Source organism: Octodon degus, unplaced genomic scaffold, assembly GCF_000260255.1.
Source record: "Octodon degus isolate 3935 unplaced genomic scaffold, OctDeg1.0 scaffold00008, whole genome shotgun sequence".
Classification (NCBI taxonomy): Eukaryota; Metazoa; Chordata; class Mammalia; order Rodentia; family Octodontidae; genus Octodon; species Octodon degus.
The window spans coordinates 28,115,447-28,121,770 of NW_004524584.1; the positions used below are offsets into that span (position 1 = coordinate 28,115,447).

The following is a 6,324-nucleotide window of genomic DNA, read 5'->3' on the forward strand; positions in this document are numbered from 1 at the left end:
GAGAAAACATTCTCTCAGGCTTTCACAGAGAGCACATTGGCCAAGCAATGGCCGTGACTCATCCACATGGCTGACACTGACAAAGGTTCTACAGTCTGAGGTACAGGATCTCAGAATAAATCCTGAGGGGATTTCACTGACCTTCTCAGACCCAAAAGAGACTTGTGTTTTTAATGTTCTGCTCTGCGGTAAGAACAGGGTAGCCCTGGACCTGTGGTTCCCCTCACGCCTGTGCTGCGAGGAGTGTTAGCTCCACTCTTCCTCTGAGGCCTGCATATGCCACTCATTGAGGGCGAATCCTGTTTCCTTCAGTCACTCGTCGCGATGGGCTGAAATGTTTTGATTTTATGACATAAGTTATGGAGGTGCGTCAGAATGAAGCTTTTCAAACAGCGCGCTTTTCCCACAGGGCGGCATCGCGCGGCCACCGGCAGGGGGCGCGCGAGGCCCGGCAGGCAGCGGTGAGCTGGGAAAGCTCGGAGCCTGGAGCAGCCTGCGCAGGTTGTCCAGCTGTTTTCAGTTCCTGTTTTATAAATGTGTTTGCTTTGTACTTGTTTTTAGTTTGTTTTTCACCATAGTTTTGGTGACGTAACAGGCTTGTGAAGATTCTGGATCACAGTTCTTTCCGTATTTAGTAAGTATATATATATTTTTATCACGTATCCTTAGGATAGGTTATATAAAAGATTTTAATTATGACTTTTTTGTTTATGTATTTGGCACAGGGTCTCACTATGCACCTAGGACTCGAAGTGCTCCTCCTGTTTTCAGCCTCCCTAGCGCTGGGCTTACAGGTGTGTGCCACCACGCCTGGACTCGGTCACTGGCTTAGTGTGCCCCTGGGGCGGGGCCGGTGTGGCCTGCGGGATCAGGCATCGAATCCTGGTCCCCGCGCTTGCCAAAGCAGGCACTTAGTCCTCTGAGCTATCACGCTGGCCTTAAATTATGAGTTAATCAAAATTTCAAACTTAATTCTTAATATTTGCATTTTTGTATTCTTTTAAGAAAGCAGCGTTCTGCCCCAAATCAACATTATTTCCTTCAGACACTTTGTAGGCATTTTGCTCTTTTTTTCTTTGTAGCTCAAAAGCTTAGAAATGACTCATCATTTTTTTCTGCAACAAATTTTATTTAGCACAGTCAGTCCCAACATTCAGCACAAAAAGTTTACAGCGGATAGAAAGTACATTAATAAAAGCCAGTCTTTACCCAAAGAAAACAGAAAATATATTATTGATTCAAAATATTTTGCACTTGAATGATAAACTGAAATAACTTATTCTGGGAACCTACTGATACGAGAAAGGAAGAGTAAAAAGAATGCTCTAGAAGAGGCCAATCTCCAGCTGGTGTCAGAAGTCAGTAGAGGCCACCAAGACCGGCAGTCTTTCTTCCTTTTTGCATTAGTGTCCTCAGCTGGGACAGTTTACGGGACAGAAGACACACATGCTTCAGGAAGACGTCCAGGTCTATGGCTCCCCACCTCAAGGCTTCTCCCAGGTAAAAAATAGTGTCTTCAATCGCATTCTCCTCTGCATAGAGAGGGCAGATCTGTTTGTGTAGTGGGGCTGTGGGAAGGACAACCTCATCAGTATCCTTGTCTTCAGAAGGATTTTCCACCTTCTCCGGAGCAGAACTGAGTTCTTTATCCTTCTTCTTCAAAAGTTCTATGTGTTTGTCAGCTTCAGCTACTTCTTGATCCAAGTGGGTGACCATCTCTTCCAGTTTCTTGTGTCTTTTGTTCAGGTCTTCCTCTGTTCGTTTTAAGGCATTGAGCTCTTCCTGGGCACGATCCATTTCTTCTCTTGTTCGCCATCTTAGTTTGTCACTGACAGCTGAAATGAGCGAGGCCCGGATGGTGTCCTCACTGATGGTGCCATCTCTCTGGGACCCACAGTGGTCGCAGGTGGAGGCTGGGAGGGTACTGGGAACTTGTCATGGCAGGCCCACCTGCTGGGTGCGGACACCCAGGGTAACCCCTGGGATCGGGAGGCTATCTGGATGGCATGCAGGGATTCCACCGGGCATGCCTGGCATGCAGGAGGAATTTGGTGGCCCTGCTGCCTGGTACGGTGGGTAGGATGCTGACACGTAGGACGAGAGAAGGTGGGAGGCTCCTCTGCAAACACCACGATCATGGCCTGAATAAGCCCCAGCAAGTCTGGTGGAGGGCACTTCCGTTCGTGCAGGCAAGGGAGATGTATCACCCATCTGCATCAACATGCTTTCCTGTTTTAACAGTCATTGAAGTAGTAGGTTTAACAAAACAGTTAAGGGGGTTATATGGGTATGTGTCTAGCAGCCTTAGGCATATTGGAATAGTGTACATATTACCTCTGTAAGGCACAGGAATTGTTCCAGTGAGGTTCTGTCTTTTTTTTTTTTTTTTTTAGAACTGGGAATTGAACTCAGGCCCTTGTGCTTGCCAGGGAAACGCTTATTCTACTGAGCCATCTCCCTGCCCCTTGGTGAGGTTCATTAGTTCCCTAGAACTGCTATCACTAAAAACATACGACTTCAATACAGGTTTGAGATCTTTGTACAGAATAATAACCCTGACAGTTTCATGTACAGTTAGGTTTCTGTATTTGTACTTAGACACCATCTTCTTGAGCTTACTCTCTGACACCACCATGACGGCCGCCTGGCGACTCCCGTCCTTGCTGGCAGAGGGTCCGACTCATCATTTTTTAATGCTGTTTTGAGACAGGGCCCTACTGGGTAGCCCAGCGTGGCCTCCAGCTCACTACTTGGTCCGGGCTTGCCTCATCCTGCTTCCACCTCCCAGTGCTGGAATTGCAGTTGTGCGCCACCACAGTAGCTCATTTTTTTCTTGCATCACAGGGGGTTGAACCCAGGGACTCCCCACTGTGCTATATCCCCAGCACTTTATATTTTTAGTTTTGGGTCACTAATTTTTAATTTAGGGCCTCACTAACCCATTGGGTTGCTCAGCTGGCTTGAACTTGCCTCAGCCTCCTAGAACACTGGGATTGTCGTGGGCGTGCATACTACACTTGACTCTTCCTTCAGGTTATTTTTGATGTGACAGGAAACAACTTGTTTCCATTTATTTGAGAGTTCTTTGAACTTAAAAAATATGAGATCTAATCCACTAAAAATCATAATTCCATATGATGATAAAATAAACTTTTGAATACATTGCGTCCTGGGGCAAGTCTGAAGGGGCAAAGACTTGTGTCTTTTGTTTTTTCTTTCTTTCTTTTTTCTGTTACCAGGGAACCAGCGTAGGACCTGGCACTTGCAGGCAGACACTTAAGCCACCGAGCTGTGTCCCTGGCTGTGTCCACTGTTTGGGCTGTGGCAGTAAACAGCTGGTAATGAATGAGATGCTACCAAAACCCGTGCCTGGGTCGACTGGGAAGCGTTTTGGGCAGGGCAGAGCCTGCTTCCTGCCCACTTGTACTGCCCGTGTTGTGGCACTTCGTGGTGCTTGCGCTGCTGCTGTCCTGACCCCACCTCAAATCCAGCCAAACTTTATCAAGCCTACCAGCCTTGTGTAAAACCACCTGGATGTTTAAAAAAGTCATTTTAAAGACCAGAAAAGCAATAGCTGCGGGGAGGCTGCTTTCCCTTTTTATTGGCTCATACTAAGACCAAAGATTGGGAGCTGTGTGACAGGGTGCACACCTGTAGCACCAGCCACGTGGGAGGGTGAGGCAGAAGGATCTCAAGTTTGAGACCAGCCTGGGCACTCTGACAAGGCTGTCTCAAAATAAAAAGGCCTGGGAATGTGGTTCACTGGTGGCTGCTGGCCTAGCATCTATGAGGACTAGGTTCAGTCTCTAAGACCGCAATTTAAAAAATGGATAGAGGAAAGGAAGGGATGAAGGAAGAGAGGGAGGGAGGAAGGGAGGAAGAGAAGAAAGAAGGGGGAACAAAGGAAAGGGCTTGTTAAGTCCACAGCTATCTGAGAGTCTAGGCAGGGGGCTGGGCTGTGGTGAGGAAGTTGGTACCCTATAGTGGAAGAGGTCACACAACGCCCTCTGTCCCCAGGTGAAGGAGTCGCTCAGGCTGGCTGCTGGGTGTCCCACACAGGCCCTGCCCTGAGACAGCCCCAAGCTTCTCCCCCAGCTTGGCTCCTTGCCCTCATGTCCAGCAGAAGGAGGATCCCCTGACCAGGCCCTGGCTGCAGCCTCCTTGGTTGTCAGGTCCTCCTGACTCAGATGCTGTGTCCACTGTGGGCTACAGGGAGAAGTCAGAGGTGAACTCTGCAGGTGCCAGGACTGAGCGGCCACTCTCCAGCCCGTTCTAGGCTGCTTCTGACTCTGCTCTCCTCCTGGGCCCCATGGGGAGGCACTTGCGATTCTGTGCAACTTTACCTTAGCCTCCTGGTGATCCCAGCTTCCATATCCAGGGTGTCCCAGCGCATGGCCTCCTGCCAAAAACAGCAGCAGTGGCAGCAGCGGCAGCAGCACCAAGCTGTCCTCAGTATGTGTTCTCTGGCCACCAGGATGGTGGCATCAGGGGGCTGTGGTAGCTCGCTGCTCGGGCCACATTGCAGTCACTGAATCACAGCAGACAATGATTAGCAGTTGTTGCAGCCGCAGTGGAGCTTTCAGGACCAGAGACAGCGCACGCAGAAGCTCAGACAAACGCTGTCCACGGTGGGCTTCAAGAACCAGGGACAGGGGCCGGGGAGATAGCTCAGTCGAATAAGCCCTTGCCTGGCAAGCGCAAGGGCCTGAGTTCAAACCCCGGTTCCGCCGGGCCGTGGGGGTGGGTGGGAAGAACTAGGGACCACGCACACGGAAATCAACGCCGCCCCTCCAGCTGGGCTGGTAGGCTTTCAGGACCAGGGACAGCGCCCCCCGCAGAAAACACCGCCAGTGGTGCTTTCAGAACCACGGACAGCAGCACCTCCATAAAAAGAATGAAAGCTCGACCCTTCCAGCTGTGGCTTTCAGTACAGGAGACAGCGCCCACAGAAGACAGCGGCGCCGTCAGCAGTGGGGTTTCAGAACCAGGGACCCTCATCTTTCCCGTGGCGGGAGACTTGGGAGGGTAGGATCCACCTGAGAAAGGATCCTGTGTGGAGCTTGGGACCATTCTCTGGGCCCTGCACGTGACAGTGTCCCCTAACCTGGCCTCCCACAGTCCAGCCCTGTCAGCCTGGGAGAGAAGACTGGCAGAGAGAAGCGCTTTGCTGAGCACGACATCCCCACAACGGTGCAAGTGAGCCCAGTCCTGACAGCTGACCCAGCCGGGTCCTTGAGGTCAGAGCACAGAAAGGGACACACAGGCTATTTCTGAAAGTAGGGACCTGCAGCCAACAGCAACTTGGAGCTTTCCCCATCTATGAGCAGGTAAAGCTGGGGATTCTTTCTTAAAGAAATTTCTGAAGCATTGGAGGTTGCAGGACACCAGGGCTGAAAAACGGACGTCACATCAAGCCCAGCTGCTGCCCACTGCCCACAGTCGCCCTGACTGTCACCAACAAGCCTCAGCACTGAGGGTAATGCCCTCCTGAGCATTAGTGGTGCTGAGATGCCCGTGTGGCTCTAGGGTACCTGGGTCCTCATGTGTTTCCCTGAAGGATAACAGGTCTCTCTGGTCAGCCAAACTGCTAGGTGTGTGGGTGCAACTCCTAACCCTCTGAAGTGACAGCTGCAAGGGGAGTGGGAGAAGGGCTCCCCCGCTCTGCTCCAGCTCATGTTTTCCCTAGAAGGACCCAGAGTATCGGTGGGAGCCTCAGACCCCTTGATCACAGGATGAGGACACAGATCAGCCCTAGCAAGGGGCAGAGTGCACAGGGCTAAGAATGCGACACCCTCTTGCCATCAGTGTGTGACCATTACGGGGGACATGGGCATCTGTGGACACTCACCAGGGCCTCCGTGTGCAGCACTCTTATGATTTATAGCTAGATGACCCCAAAGCCTCATGCTGATGGACTTTTGGAGGATGATGCATTGTGGGCACTCATAGCTGACCCCACATTAAGACAGGCAATCGCTGGGGTGTGGCTTTGAAGGCCTCATCTCCCTCCCCAGCTCCTGCCTTCACCTCCACTTCCTGTTCACCATGACTTCGCCTGGCACCTCTGCCATGCCATCCTGCCTTGGGCCTCTGGCTATGGGCTGAACCATGAGCTAAGGTAAGCCACTCCCTCCTCATGCTCTGTTTTTGAGTATTTGGTCCCAGCTGTGTGGAGAGACAGCTGTGATAGGACTTTGCTGTGCAGGAGGACTGACTGATGTGACTGACTCAGCCTCCAAGAAGCGCTTCAGACCCAACCCAATCCCCCATGGCTGGTCTTTCTGGTGTGGCCACTCCACTCTCAGGCCAGCAGATGTGGCTACC

The 6,324-nt window shown here is 51.3% G+C and overlaps 1 pseudogene; it reads right to left on the reverse strand.

Annotated features, from left to right (window-relative positions):
• Positions 1-1,359: 1,359 nt before the first annotated feature.
• LOC101575752 lies at positions 1,360-2,635 on the reverse strand (annotated as a pseudogene).
• Between the last annotated feature and the right edge of the window lie 3,689 nt (positions 2,636-6,324).